The 18150-nt window shown below is 24.3% G+C and overlaps 1 protein-coding gene and 1 pseudogene across 4 annotated transcripts in view; both read left to right on the top strand.

Moving 5' to 3' along the window:
* Positions 1-18150, top strand: part of LOC145246113 (uncharacterized) — a 459766-nt gene that overhangs the window by 225705 nt on the left and 215911 nt on the right. The window lies entirely within an intron of this gene.
* On the top strand, positions 15579-15695 carry LOC145246194 (5S ribosomal RNA; annotated as a pseudogene).

Here is an 18150-nt window from a genome sequence, read left to right as displayed (position 1 = left end):
GCTGCTGGAGGAATGATTAAAAGCAGAGTTTGCTTCCTCCAGCATAGTCCAAACTCCTTTGGCCTCTTCACGATTTCTAACCACAGTTAAAAGCCTTTTGGCATTGGGAAAATTTTCTGGGTTTGTAATGTCCAGTTTGCTTATCTGCTTCACCGCGTAGAGGTTTCGATAGTCTTTTCTACCGTGATTTTTTGATACGGCCTCTATATTAGCCATGATCTTACACACGTCTATGCCCTGAAAAAAAGGGGGTCTTTTCTTTTTTTGGTCTTTTTCCACGGAGGGACTTCTTTGTCTTTTCTTTTCAGAAGTAGAAGGGCGAGGTGATGGAGGAGGGGGCATGTCAATTTTCATAGGGGAAGCTGGGAGGGAGTTTTTGGGTGTATTGTTTGGGGAGCAGAATGGAGACGGTTTAGGGGACGATTTAGGGGTCTTTTTGGATGGGGAGCCAAGGGTTGTCAACTTTGGGTCTCTTTTTGGTACGTTTGCGGGAGAGAGGGGTGGCGCTTTACGGGGTGATCTTTTCTCTTTTGGAGGAGGGGCAGGCTTTTCGGGGAAGAGAGATTCGGGGAAATCTGATATTTTTTCTTTTTCTTTTTCTTTTTTCTTCTCGCTTTGCTTGCGCTTTTCATCAAGCGAGTCCTTTATTTTTAGCAGGGCCTTAAACTTGTTGCCCCCCCCCCCCGGGTCTTTACTGGTCCTAATGTCTAATAGCTGCTCTTTGGTCAGTTTATCCGCGTACGTTTTACGAGGCGGTTTAGTAAACGGTACCAGTGTCCATTCTCTCTTTTTGGGCGATACCATCTCGGAGTTGAATTTTTCCTCGAATTCTTCTGTTGTGATTTCTTTAATCACTTCAATTGTTTCGCTTGTATTTGGCGTTCTAGCCTCAGATTCGAGGTGCCCAACAATCACCTCTTTAGGGTTTGTTGTGTTTGTCACATTGGTTTTGTTCTTTTTCGGACAGGTGTAAGTTAAGTGACCTACTTCACTACACATCCAGCAGGTCGGCCTCCTCCCTGTGACCACAATGGGGAGTTTTTCAGCTCCCGCTTCCAGGAAGTAGGGTATTTCGAGGAAAGCTTCTTTGTTTAGTAGGATATCGAAGGACCAGACTCCGCTGTACTGGTCCACCTCTATACCAGTGATATCACCGAATTTCAGGAGGTAGGCAGCTAGATATCCACCTGGGACCGCTCCTAGAACTTCGAAAATAGAAACAGTTGTTCTCCTCCGTCCTAGGTACTCCATTCTTAATACGTAGTCTTGTGTGATGATTTCCTTTTTGGTTAGTGCGACGCATTCTTCCTCTGTTTTAAACAGGGCGGCCCAGGTATTGTAGCCTCTGCATTTCGTTACACGATCCGCACGCATTCCTGCCGTTGCCAGTAATTTGGTCACCGTTTCCTTAGTTGACCTGATCAATTTTTTGGTCTTGCGATCAACCACAAAAAGTGAGATCGTTTTCTTGGCAAATTCCTGTAGCCGTGGTGCTTCTAAAGTAACTCCTGTGTCTGTAACATATTGCAGACATTTCCTTGCTTCCATTAAAAAGTTGTTAACATCAATTTTAACTTTGGGTGGTTTCGCCCACCCATTCTTTTGTTCGCCACTTTTGTCCTCTTCCGACGGCACATTGCTGGCGGATGCCATGGCCGACGGGTTAGAGAGGGGGGGGAAATAGGGTAAAAGTCCCGTTCAAAAATAACAGCAGGAAGATAACAGCAATAACAACTTTAACAAATAAAACAAATTTAACACGGCAATAACAATAATAATAACAATATGTGAAACAATCGCAGAAAAAAAATAACAAACCAACGTGACGATAAAGACTCCAGGTAACTAGGTTCTTAACTGATAACTAACCCGTAGTGAGACAACTCCTTTTATACATACTAACTCTCAGTGGCGAGAATTTCAACGTGATTTCCAACGAGATTAGAATGTCTATTTAACTTAGTAGGAAATAGACACCCAGTTTCTCCGTAACGACAAAACAGCAGTTCAGTGTCTTTTCTTCCCTCCGACCCACCCCCGGTAAGTCAAATCAATTTCAATTCTTACAAACTTCGTTTTCACTTCTAGGGGTGTCTTTCGGGTTAAAATGGCTAAAATTGATACTTTTGTGCTTATTAAAAAAAAAAAAAAAAAAAAAAAAATCGATACCTTGGATTTTTATAAAAGTTTCTGAAAAGTTGTAACTAACTGATTTCTATATAATTTTGTTTGCTTATACATCGCAATAACTTTTGAGTGTGCCCCAGAGGCTCTTTTTAGAGCTAATAAAAACACTCCATTTTTGAGACTATTTAACCATATTTGTCCCAAATTTTCTGCGTATGTCTATTTAGCAGTTTTGCATGTCGCTGAACACAAATTTAAATATGTTAAGGCCTTGGGGACTTTTGGGGCTAAATGGGCGTTGAGCAAATGATGTTTTTTTTTTTTGCATGGTGCAAAACTCAAATTTACATATGTTAAGGCCTAAAACTGCATCGTTTATTAATTTTCACCAGGATTTGACGTTTCTTGGGGACTTTGGGGGCTAAATGAAGGGTGGAGGAAAATGCTGAACTTAGTCATTTTATTTATGCCTCGTTCACTGTGCACTCACGGGGGGGGAAGCTTCTGCACTTGTTTCTCTTAATATTAAAAAAAATCCAGACGAATATCTAGCATATTTAATATAACTGAATAATTTAACATATTTAATGTAACTGAATAATTTAACATATTTAATGTAACTGAATAATTTAACATATTTAATGTAACTGAATAATTTAACATATTTAATGTAACTGAATAATTTAACATATTTAATGTAACTGAATAATTTAACATATTTAATGTAACTGAATAATTTAACATATTTAATGTAACTGAATAATTTAACATATTTAATGTAACTGAATAATTTAGCATATTTAATGTAACTGAATAATTTAACATATTTAATGTAACTGAATAATCTAACATATTTAATGTAACTGAATAATTTAGCATATTTAATGTAACTGAATAATTTAACATATTTAATGTAACTGAATAATTTAACATATTTAATGTAACTGAATAATTTAACATATTTAATGTAACTGAATAATTTAACATATTTAATGTAACTGAATAATTTAACATTTAATGTAACTGAATAATTTAACATATTTAATGTAACTGAATAATTTAACATTTAATGTAACTGAATAATTTAACATAGTTAATGTAACTGAATAATTTAACATATTTAATGTAACTGAATAATTTAACATATTTAATGTAACTGAATAATTTAACATATTTAATGTAACTGAATAATTTAACATTTAATGTAACTGAATAATTTAACATATTTAATGTAACTGTATAATTTAACATATTTAATGTAACTGAATAATTTAACATATTTAATGTAACTGAATAATTTAACATATTTAATGTAACTGAATAATTTAACATATTTAATGTAACTGAATAATTTAACATTTAATGTAACTGAATAATTTAACATATTTAATGTAACTGAATAATTTAACATATTTAATGTAACTGAATAATTTAACATTTAATGTAACTGAATAATTTAACATATTTAATGTAACTGAATAATTTAACATTTAATGTAACTGAATAATTTAACATATTTAATGTAACTGAATAATTTAACATATTTAATGTAACTGAATAATTTAACATATTTAATGTAACTGAATAATTTAACATATTTAATGTAACTGAATAATTTAACATATATTATGTAACTGAATAATTTAACATATTTAATGTAACTGAATAATTTAACATATTTAATGTAACTGAATAATTTAACATATTTAATGTAACTGAATAATTTAACATATTTAATGTAACTGAAAAATTTAACATATTTAATGTAACTGAATAATTTAACATATTTAATGTAACTGAATAATTTAACATATTTAATGTAACTGAATAATTTAACATATTTAATGTAACTGAATAATTTAACATATATTATGTAACTGAATAATTTAACATATTTAATGTAACTGAATAATTAAACATAGTTAATGTAACTGAATAATTTAACATATTTAATGTAACTGAATAATTTAACATATTTAATGTAACTGAATAATTTAACATATTTAATGTAACTGAATAATTTAACATTTAATGTAACTGAATAATTTAACATATTTAATGTAACTGTATAATTTAACATATTTAATGTAACTGAATAATTTAACATATTTAATGTAACTGAATAATTTAACATATTTAATGTAACTGAATAATTTAACATATTTAATGTAACTGAATAATTTAACATTTAATGTAACTGAATAATTTAACATATTTAATGTAACTGAATAATTTAACATATTTAATGTAACTGAATAATTTAACATTTAATGTAACTGAATAATTTAACATATTTAATGTAACTGAATAATTTAACATTTAATGTAACTGAATAATTTAACATATTTAATGTAACTGAATAATTTAACATATTTAATGTAACTGAATAATTTAACATATTTAATGTAACTGAATAATTTAACATATTTAATGTAACTGAATAATTTAACATATATTATGTAACTGAATAATTTAACATATTTAATGTAACTGAATAATTTAACATATTTAATGTAACTGAATAATTTAACATATTTAATGTAACTGAATAATTTAACATATTTAATGTAACTGAAAAATTTAACATATTTAATGTAACTGAATAATTTAACATATTTAATGTAACTGAATAATTTAACATATTTAATGTAACTGAATAATTTAACATATTTAATGTAACTGAATAATTTAACATATTTAATGTAACTGAATAATTTAACATATTTAATGTAACTGAATAATTAAACATAGTTAATGTAACTGAATAATTTAACATATTTAATGTAACTGAATAATTTAACATATTTAATGTAACTGAAAAATTTAACATATTTAATGTAACTGAATAATTTAACATATTTAATGTAACTGAATAATTTAACATATTTAATGTAACTGAATAATTTAACATATTTAATGTAACTGAATAATTTAACATATTTAATGTAACTGAAAAATTTAACATAGTTAATGTAACTGAATAATTTAACATATTAAATGTAACTGAATAATTTAACATATTTAATGTAACTGAATAATTTAACATATTTAATGTAACTGAATAATTTAGCATATTTAATGTAACTGAATTATTTAACATATTTAATGTAACTGAATAATTTAACATATTTAATGTAACTGAATAATTTAACATATTTAATGTAACTGAATAATTTAACATATTTAATGTAACTGAATAATTTAACATATTTAATGTAACTGAATAATTTAACATATTTTAAGTAACTGAATAATTTAACATATTTAATGTAACTGAATAATTTAACATATTTAATGTAACTGAATAATTTAACATATTTAATGTAACTGAATAATTTAACATATTTAATGTAACTGAATAATTTAACATATTTAATGTAACTGAATAATTTAACATATTTAATGTAACTGAATAATTTAACATATTCAATGTAACTGAATAATTTAACATATTTAATGTAACTGAATAATTTAACATATTTAATGTAACTGAATAATTTAACATATTTAATGTAACTGAATAATTTAACATATTTAATGTAACTGAATAATTTAGCATATTTAATGTAACTGAATAATTTAACATATTTAATGTAACTGAATAATTTAGCATATTTAATGTAACTGAATAATTTAACATATTTAATGTAACTGAATAATTTAACATATTTAATGTAACTGAATAATTTAACATATTTAATGTAACTGAATAATTTAACATATTTAATGTTACTGAATAATTTAACATATTTAATGTAACTGAATAATTTAACATATTTAATGTAACTGAATAATTTAACATATTTAATGTAACTGAATAATTTAACATATTTAATGTAACTGAATAATTTTACATATTTAATGTAACTGAATAATTTAGGATATTAAATGTAACTGAATAATTTAACATATTTAATGTAACTGAATAATTTAACATATTTAATTTAACTGAATAATTTTACATATTTAATGTAACTGAATAATTTAACATATTTAATGTAACTGAATAATTTAACATATTTAATGTAACTGAATAATTTAACATATTTAATGTAACTGAATAATTTAACATATTTAATGTAACTGAATAATTTAACATATTTAATGTAACTGAATAATTTAACATATTCAATGTAACTGAATAATTTAACATATTTAATGTAACTGAATAATTTAACATATTTAATGTAACTGAATAATTTAACATATTTAATGTAACTGAATAATTTAACATATTTAATGTAACTGAATAATTTAACATATTTAATGTAACTGAAAAATTTAGCATATTTAATGTAACTGAATAATTTAACATATTTAATGTAACTGAATAATTTAACATTTTTTATGTAACTGAATAATTTAACATATTTAATGTAACTGAATAATTTAACATATTTAATGTAACTGAATAATTTAACATATTTAATGTAACTGAATAATTTAACATATTTAATGTAACTGAATAATTTAACATATTTAATGTAACTGAATAATTTAGCATATTTAATGTAACTGAATAATTTAACATATTTAATGTAACGGAATAATTTAACATATTTAATGTAACTGAATAATTTAACATATTTAATGTAACTGAATAATTTAACATATTTAATGTAACTGAATAATTTAACATATTTAATGTAACTGAATAATTTAACATATTTAATGTAACTGAATAATTTAACATATTTAATGTAACTGAATAATTTAACATATTTAATGTAACTGAATAATTTAACATATTTAATGTAACTGAATAATTTAGCATATTTAATGTAACTGAATAATTTAGCATATTTAATGTAACTGAATAATTTAACATATTTAATGTAACTTAATAATTTAACATATTTAATGTAACTGAATAATTTAACATATTTAATGTAACTGAATAATTTAACATATTTAATGTAACTGAATAATTTAACATATTTAATGTAACTGAATAATTTAACATATTTAATGTAACTGAATAATTTAACATATTTAATGTAACTGAATAATTTAGCATATTTAATGTAACTGAATAATTTAACATATTTAATGTAACTGAATAATTTAGCATATTTAATGTAACTGAATAATTTAACATATTTAATGTAACTGAATAATTTAACATATTTAATGTAACTGAATAATTTAACATATTTAATGTAACTGAATAATTTAACATATTTAATGTAACTGAATAATTTAACATATTTAATGTAACTGAATAATTTAACATATTTAATGTAACTGAATAATTTTACATATTTAATGTAACTGAATAATTTAACATATTTAATGTAACTGAATAATTTTACATATTTAATGTAACTGAATAATTTAGCATATTAAATGTAACTGAATAATTTAACATATTTAATGTAACTGAATAATTTAACATATTTAATTTAACTGAATAATTTTACATATTTAATGTAACTGAATAATTTAACATATTTAATGTAACTGAATAATTTAACATATTTAATGTAACTGAATAATTTTACATATTTAATGTAACTGAATAATTTAACATATTTAATGTAACTGAATAATTTAACATATTTAATGTAACTGAATAATTTAACATATTCAATGTAACTGAATAATTTAACATATTTAATGTAACTGAATAATTTAACATATTTAATGTAACTGAATAATTTAACATATTTAATGTAACTGAATAATTTAACATATTTAATGTAACTGAATAATTTAACATATTTAATGTAACTGAATAATTTAGCATATTTAATGTAACTGAATAATTTAACATATTTAATGTAACTGAATAATTTAACATATTTAATGTAACTGAATAATTTAACATATTTAATGTAACTGAATAATTTAACATATTTAATGTAACTGAATAATTTAACATATTTAATGTAACTGAATAATTTAACATATTTAATGTAACTGAATAATTTAACATATTTAATGTAACTGAATAATTTAGCATATTTAATGTAACTGAATAATTTAACATATTTAATGTAACGGAATAATTTAACATATTTAATGTAACTGAATAATTTAACATATTTAATGTAACTGAATAATTTAACATATTTAATGTAACTGAATAATTTAACATATTTAATGTAACTGAATAATTTAACATATTTAATGTAACTGAATAATTTAACATATTTAATGTAACTGAATAATTTAACATATTTAATGTAACTGAATAATTTAACATATTTAATGTAACTGAATAATTTAACATATTTAATGTAACTGAATAATTTAACATATTTAATGTAACTGAATAATTTAACATATTCAATGTAACTGAATAATTTAACATATTTAATGTAACTGAATAATTTAACATATTTAATGTAACTGAATAATTTAACATATTTAATGTAACTGAATAATTTAACATATTTAATGTAACTGAATAATTTAGCATATTTAATGTAACTGAATAATTAAACATATTTAATGTAACTGAATAATTTAGCATATTTAATGTAACTGAATAATTTAACATATTTAATGTAACTGAATAATTTAACATATTTAATGTAACTGAATAATTTAACATATTTAATGTAACTGAATAATTTAACATATTTAATGTTACTGAATAATTTAACATATTTAATGTAACTGAATAATTTAACATATTTAATGTAACTGAATAATTTAACATATTTAATGTAACTGAATAATTTAACATATTTAATGTAACTGAATAATTTTACATATTTAATGTAACTGAATAATTTAGGATATTAAATGTAACTGAATAATTTAACATATTTAATGTAACTGAATAATTTAACATATTTAATTTAACTGAATAATTTTACATATTTAATGTAACTGAATAATTTAACATATTTAATGTAACTGAATAATTTAACATATTTAATGTAACTGAATAATTTTACATATTTAATGTAACTGAATAATTTAACATATTTAATGTAACTGAATAATTTAACATATTTAATGTAACTGAATAATTTAACATATTCAATGTAACTGAATAATTTAACATATTTAATGTAACTGAATAATTTAACATATTTAATGTAACTGAATAATTTAACATATTTAATGTAACTGAATAATTTAACATATTTAATGTAACTGAATAATTTAACATATTTAATGTAACTGAAAAATTTAGCATATTTAATGTAACTGAATAATTTAACATATTTAATGTAACTGAATAATTTAACATTTTTTATGTAACTGAATAATTTAACATATTTAATGTAACTGAATAATTTAACATATTTAATGTAACTGAATAATTTAACATATTTAATGTAACTGAATAATTTAACATATTTAATGTAACTGAATAATTTAACATATTTAATGTAACTGAATAATTTAGCATATTTAATGTAACTGAATAATTTAACATATTTAATGTAACGGAATAATTTAACATATTTAATGTAACTGAATAATTTAACATATTTAATGTAACTGAATAATTTAACATATTTAATGTAACTGAATAATTTAACATATTTAATGTAACTGAATAATTTAACATATTTAATGTAACTGAATAATTTAACATATTTAATGTAACTGAATAATTTAACATATTTAATGTAACTGAATAATTTAACATATTTAATGTAACTGAATAATTTAGCATATTTAATGTAACTGAATAATTTAGCATATTTAATGTAACTGAATAATTTAACATATTTAATGTAACTGAATAATTTAACATATTTAATGTAACTGAATAATTTAACATATTTAATGTAACTGAATAATTTAACATATTTAATGTAACTGAATAATTTAACATATTTAATGTAACTGAATAATTTAACATATTTAATGTAACTGAATAATTTAACATATTTAATGTAACTGAATAATTTAGCATATTTAATGTAACTGAATAATTTAGCATATTTAATGTAACTGAATAATTTAGCATATTTAATGTAACTGAATAATTTAGCATATTTAATGTAACTGAATAATTTAACATATTTAATGTAACTGAATAATTTAGCATATTTAATGTAACTGAATAATTTAACATATTTAATGTAACTGAATAATTTAGCATATTTAATGTAACTGAATAATTTAACATATTTAATGTAACTGAATAATTTAGCATATTTAATGTAACTGAATAATTTAACATATTTAATGTAACTGAATAATTTAACATATTTAATGTAACTGAATAATTTAACATATTTAATGTAACTGAATAATTTAGCATATTTAATGTAACTGAATAATTTAACATATTTAATGTAACTGAATAATTTAGCATATTTAATGTAACTGAATAATTTAACATATTTAATGTAACTGAATAATTTAACATATTTAATGTAACTGAATAATTTAACATATTTAATTTAACTGAATAATTTAGCATATTTAATGTAACTGAATAATTTAACATATTTAATGTAACTGAATAATTTAGCATATTTAATGTAACTGAATAATTTAACATATTTAATGTAACTGAATAATTTAACATATTTAATGTAACTGAATAATTTAACATATTTAATGTAACTGAATAATTTAACATATTTAATGTAACTGAATAATTTAACATATTTAATGTAACTGAATAATTTAACATATTTAATGTAACTGAATAATTTAACATATTTAATGTAACTGAAAAATTTAACATATTTAATGTAACTGAATAATTTAGCATATTTAATGTAACTGAATAATTTAACATATTTAATGTAACTGAATAATTTAACATATTTAATGTAACTGAATAATTTAACATATTTAATGTAACTGAATAATTTAACATATTTAATGTAACTGAATAATTTAACATATTTAATGTAACTGAATAATTTAACATATTTAATGTAACTGAATAATTTAACATATTCAATGTAACTGAATAATTTAACATATTTAATGTAACTGAATAATTTAACATATTTAATGTAACTGAATAATTTAACATATTTAATATAACTGAATAATTTAACATATTTAATGTAACTGAATAATTTAGCATATTTAATGTAACTGAATAATTTAACATATTTAATGTAACTGAATAATTTAGCATATTTAATGTAACTGAATAATTTAACATATTTAATGTAACTGAATAATTTAACATATTTAATGTAACTGAATAATTTTACATATTTAATGTAACTGAATAATTTAACATATTTAATGTAACTGAATAATTTAACATATTTAATGTAACTGAATAATTTAACATATTTAATGTAACTGAATAATTTTACATATTTAATGTAACTGAATAATTTAACATATTTAATGTAACTGAATAATTTTACATATTTAATGTAACTGAATAATTTAGCATATTAAATGTAACTGAATAATTTAACATATTTAATGTAACTGAATAATTTAACATATTTAATTTAACTGAATAATTTTACATATTTAATGTAACTGAATAATTTAACATATTTAATGTAACTGAATAATTTAACATATTTAATGTAACTGAATAATTTTACATATTTAATGTAACTGAATAATTTAACATATTTAATGTAACTGAATAATTTAACATATTTAATGTAACTGAATAATTTAACATATTCAATGTAACTGAATAATTTAACATATTTAATGTAACTGAATAATTTAACATATTTAATGTAACTGAATAATTTAACATATTTAATGTAACTGAATAATTTAACATATTTAATGTAACTGAATAATTTAACATATTTAATGTAACTGAATAATTTAGCATATTTAATGTAACTGAATAATTTAACATATTTAATGTAACTGAATAATTTAACATATTTAATGTAACTGAATAATTTAACATATTTAATGTAACTGAATAATTTAACATATTTAATGTAACTGAATAATTTAACATATTTAATGTAACTGAATAATTTAACATATTTAATGTAACTGAATAATTTAACATATTTAATGTAACTGAATAATTTAGCATATTTAATGTAACTGAATAATTTAACATATTTAATGTAACGGAATAATTTAACATATTTAATGTAACTGAATAATTTAACATATTTAATGTAACTGAATAATTTAACATATTTAATGTAACTGAATAATTTAACATATTTAATGTAACTGAATAATTAAACATATTTAATGTAACTGAATAATTTAGCATATTTAATGTAACTGAATAATTTAACATATTTAATGTAACTGAATAATTTAGCATATTTAATGTAACTGAATAATTTAACATATTTAATGTAACTGAATAATTTAACATATTTAATGTAACTGAATAATTTAACATATTTAATGTAACTGAATAATTTAACATATTTAATGTAACTGAATAATTTAACATATTTAATGTAACTGAATAATTTAACATATTTAATGTAACTGAATAATTTAACATATTTAATGTAACTGAATAATTTAACATATTTAATGTAACTGAATAATTTAACATATTTAATGTAACTGAATAATTTAACATATTTAATGTAACTGAATAATTTAACATATTTAATGTAACTGAATAATTTAACATATTTAATGTAACTGAATAATTTAACATATTTAATGTAACTGAATAATTTTACATATTTAATGTAACTGAATAATTTAACATATTTAATGTAACTGAATAATTTAACATATTTAATGTAACTGAATAATTTAACATATTTAATGTAACTGAATAATTTAACATATTTAATGTAACTGAATAATTTAACATATTTAATGTAACTGAATAATTTAACATATTCAATGTAACTGAATAATTTAACATATTTAATGTAACTGAATAATTTAACATATTTAATGTAACTGAATAATTTAACATATTTAATGTAACTGAATAATTTAACATATTTAATGTAACTGAATAATTTAACATATTTAATGTAACTGAATAATTTAGCATATTTAATGTAACTGAATAATTTAACATATTTAATGTAACTGAATAATTTAACATATTTAATGTAACTGAATAATTTAACATATTTAATGTAACTGAATAATTTAACATATTTAATGTAACTGAATAATTTAACATATTTAATGTAACTGAATAATTTAACATATTTAATGTAACTGAATAATTTAACATATTTAATGTAACTGAATAATTTAGCATATTTAATGTAACTGAATAATTTAACATATTTAATGTAACGGAATAATTTAACATATTTAATGTAACTGAATAATTTAACATATTTAATGTAACTGAATAATTTAACATATTTAATGTAACTGAATAATTTAACATATTTAATGTAACTGAATAATTTAACATATTTAATGTAACTGAATAATTAAACATATTTAATGTAACTGAATAATTTAGCATATTTAATGTAACTGAATAATTTAACATATTTAATGTAACTGAATAATTTAGCATATTTAATGTAACTGAATAATTTAACATATTTAATGTAACTGAATAATTTAACATATTTAATGTAACTGAATAATTTAACATATTTAATGTAACTGAATAATTTAACATATTTAATGTAACTGAATAATTTAACATATTTAATGTAACTGAATAATTTAACATATTTAATGTAACTGAATAATTTAACATATTTAATGTAACTGAATAATTTAACATATTTAATGTAACTGAATAATTTAACATATTTAATGTAACTGAATAATTTAACATATTTAATGTAACTGAATAATTTAACATATTTAATGTAACTGAATAATTTAACATATTTAATGTAACTGAATAATTTAACATATTTAATGTAACTGAATAATTTAACATATTTAATGTAACTGAATAATTTAACATATTTAATGTAACTGAATAATTTTGCATATTTAATGTAACTGAATAATTTAACATATTTAATGTAACTGAATAATTTAACATATTTAATGTAACTGAATAATTTAACATATTTAATGTAACTGAATAATTTAACATATTTAATGTAACTGAATAATTTAACATATTTAATGTAACTGAATAATTTATCATATTTAATGTAACTGAATAATTTAACATATTTAATGTAACTGAATAATTTAACATATTTAATGTAACTGAATAATTTAGCATATTTAAAGTAACTGAATAATTTAGAAACGCGTTTTTAAAACAAAATATTAATTCTCTGTCAGGTTAGGTTTGAAAAAAAAATCTTAAACAATTTGAGTAGCCTGAAATCATTTTTTTTTAATCTGGATGAGGCCATGACCCCATCCTCCAAAATAGAAGGTAATGCTTAGGAGCATGATGTGACAATGGCGCAGATACTATATTACCCTCCCTTGATATTAAGCATAGAAAATAGTGATACAAAACTGTTAGCTCTCTGAAGGAAATGTTACATGTGGAACACATTACTGCAGAACTGCTTATCTGATGACTAAAACAGGTGAAATTAAAAATTCAGATGAAACCTAAACGGTCTAAAAATAATGAGGGACTGTTTTTTGGTAAACACCGGATGGCAATTTCCGATGTTCAAACCGGATTCCGTTACCAAGTATGTTCTTTTTATCTTACTAATATGTAAATATTTTTGGCTTTAAGATTTGCATAACCTAATCTCAATTTTTTGGAGGAGTTGAATCTTTCCCACATTAAAAACTGAGCTTGTGTCTAACTTTTGACCTCGAATGCGAGTGAAAAGGAAATTGCTCAATCCTAACCCTAAACCTAAGCCTAACCCTAACCCGACCTAACCAATAAATATTGGAATAAATATTCTTCCTTACAGTTCTAGTCTTTTATTTATCGTTGATATACAGGGTGTTCCAAAAGTCTTGGACACATTTTGACATTGAATATCTCGAGAACTATTAAGGATATAAAAACGCAACTGATATATTCAGAAAACTTGTAATCTCAATGCTCGAAGATGTTCAAAGTGAGCTACATCACAAGCTACGCATGAAGCCGATAGTTCGATTCTTGCCAAAGGTGTCCCAGCATTGCCTTGTCAATGGCTGCAACAGCGGTTATTCAGGCCTCAAGACTATCCCCAGCTCTTGAAATGGAAGGCAGATAAACCAGTCCATTCACAGATCCCCTCAAAAACATTGCAGGATGTAAGATCTTGAGGTCTGGAAGGCTCGCTGGACAAATTAAAATATCATATTTAAGCGTATTTTTACGCCCCCGCTCCCGCTAGCACTTTCTAAGATTGTTGCACAAGAAGGGCTGTTGTTTGGCTGGAAAACTTTAAATGTCCTGTTTTTATTGAGGCGTCCTCATAAATAATCAAATTCTACCCAATTTCAACACTACCGATCATTATATCTGGCATTTATTGACACTTCATTTTCGAGTGGCATTCGGGCCTTGATAAGTGGTGACTATCTTGTAAAAATAATATCTGGGTTTTATGTTTGTGTTTTGTGTAACAAATATTTTTTTCTTTCCTAGAACTGCCAGCTTGTGAAACCATATACCGTGTGGCTGGTTTTCAGCTGATTACTACATATACGGCACAATCACGTTGGCACACTGGTTCCCGCCAGATAACCAAAGTTAAGCAACGATGAGCCTGGTCAGTACTAGATGGGTGACCATTTGGGAAGGCTAGGCGCTGTATATACCGCGCCAAGTCATAAGAAATTTCCAGGGTGGTATCTGGAAGCGCAATAATTCACTGGGAGAGATGCACCACTGGTCATAGTTAAGGCATGCATCTAGGAGAAGGTAACTCTGGTGACGTCAGCAGCAGGACGTTGGATGACCATGGAGGAGGATGAATCTCTAGCAGATCAACGATTCTATGGTATTAAGAGTTACGTTATTCGACTACAACTATGCGGATGATCTAAGGACAACGTGCAAACAGGCGAGTCAGATGCAACTACACTGGGGAAAGTAATGGCAACCCACCTCATATAATCTGCCAAGTTCAAAATCATGTGATGTCTTCAGAGGAATCTGACCAACAATGGATCGAAGTCTATGGAGAAGACTAACCATGATTTTATCTATGGCATGAACATGCCACGGTACGAGATAGATGGATAAATAGATAGATACAACATAGTCGTTTTCAAGTCGAACGTAAACAAATTTTTGTTAAGCCCCTTAAATAACTAAATTCTAAATTTCCACAACTACTGATCATTCAGATTTTGTCTCTCTCATCGACTACTTGACATTCATTAACCTTATCTTCGGGTGGCTTGCGGGTTTTGATAAGCGTTCATTTCCTTGTAAAAAACCTATCCTGATCTTATGATTGCTTTTTTGTAACAAGTACTTTTCAATAATATTAAAATTATATTTACTTTATACATAAAATTGTTGCATAAAGAGGGCCGTTACGGTTCTGAAGTTTTTAGATGAGGATTGATTATTCATATTATTTGGATTAATCCGACTACTGTTGTCATCTTGAATGTTATTTGTACAACGTTTCGGTGGATATAACCTCAGATCTTCTTCAAGTGAATCTTGCTGTTGAACGTGAAAATCTGCGTATAATTTCGTACGGAAAATAAATAAATATATAGCGGATTTCTTTCGAAATTTCGTGCAGATCCCTGTGTTCGAGAAAAAGATTCCTGTAACATAGCGCATATGAGCGCGTGGAAAAATATCAACATGGGCTGTAAAATAGCTGGTTTGCCCCCCCCCAAAAAAAGCACATTAGGAAGTGTCCGAGAAGAAAAAGAAGGACACCACGTGGTCGGGAGAGGTAAAGTGCGCGTCGGAGAAATTGCACGTGTAAAGTCGCAGGTGAGAAATGGCAGGCTGATGCCAGCGTGAGGTCGGTGAAGAAAAGTGTACACCGGGCGAGATGGACGATGGCGAGAGACTTTTAAGCTGGTGTCAAGACGGGGAGAAAGAAAAATAGTAATAAAGGACTTAAAAAAAGAATAAAAGTCGACTTGGATTTATTTATTTAATTTTTTTGTTCCTTTTTGACAGTGCCGGACGGAGTGGGGGTTCAAGAGAGGTTTGAACTCTAACAAACAAGGTTCGAACGTAACGACCATGGTACATTCCGGAGTTCGACAAAATACACCTAAAGAAGATCGGAGGTTACATCGACAGAAACGTTATGCAAATAACACCCACGATTAAAACAGTAGCTGGAATGATCCCAATAATACAAAAGAGGGCCGTCGTTTGAATTGTTTGAGTTTGAGTGGCACCTTCAAGGTTGGGGTTATCCCAGAACGGAAGTAGACGAAATTACGGAACTTCCAGGGTGCGGGATTAACTGTCTTTTATCGTGCGATATTTTCAGAAGAGAAAAAAAAAGTGTTCCGAGAATCCCTGGAGCACGATTCCACTCACCAACATGAGAGGAAGTTTTGAGAACATTAATGATGGCATTTTGGTATCATGATATGTCACGGTAAGTTTCTGAAAATGAAAGAACGGAACCGTTAAAATACTGTTGTTGTTGTTGTTGTTGTTGTTAGTGGTGGTGATGGTGGTGGAGGTGGTGTTGTTGTTGTTAACGTTTGTCGATAAAATCGTCACGTGACAAAATTAAGATGGCAGCTTTATTAGACTGAAAGCGGCAAGAAAGAACCGACGCAATCAGAAAATGATATTAGGCTTCGTCAAACGGAAATTTTGAATGAAATTGAAAATTGAGTGATCGTTCGACCGATAGAAAAAAAGAATCTTCAGCAAGAACAGAAAAATACCTGAAATAATATATAAAAAAAATGAAAAAGCGGATAAAGAAATTTTAGCTTTAGAAACCTCCATTTTGAATTCCACGGTCACTTCATAATAACAGCATTCCTTTTCAATCTCTTTGCTCTTTCAACCGATGCTTGTAAAAAAATCAAAGACGAACGATATGGCTATGTGATTGCTTTAAATTGTATTTTATGCTTATCGCATACTAGCAAGGTCACATTGCGTGGTCTGGGAATGACAGTAGTCTTTAAATATACACGAACTAGAGCAAAACATAACTAACAGGGCAACGCCCGGCATTGCCCGGGTTTATAACACGCTTAATATATTTTAATTAATGCAGATTTCGTACTTATTATTATAAAGCCAAATTACCATGAGCGTATGAAGCG

The sequence above is a fragment of the Euprymna scolopes genome, chromosome 23, assembly GCF_053919585.1.
Source record: "Euprymna scolopes isolate OS-2025 chromosome 23, ASM5391958v1, whole genome shotgun sequence".
Taxonomy (NCBI): Eukaryota; Metazoa; Mollusca; class Cephalopoda; order Sepiida; family Sepiolidae; genus Euprymna; species Euprymna scolopes.
This window is presented reverse-complemented; position numbering and strand designations above follow the sequence as displayed.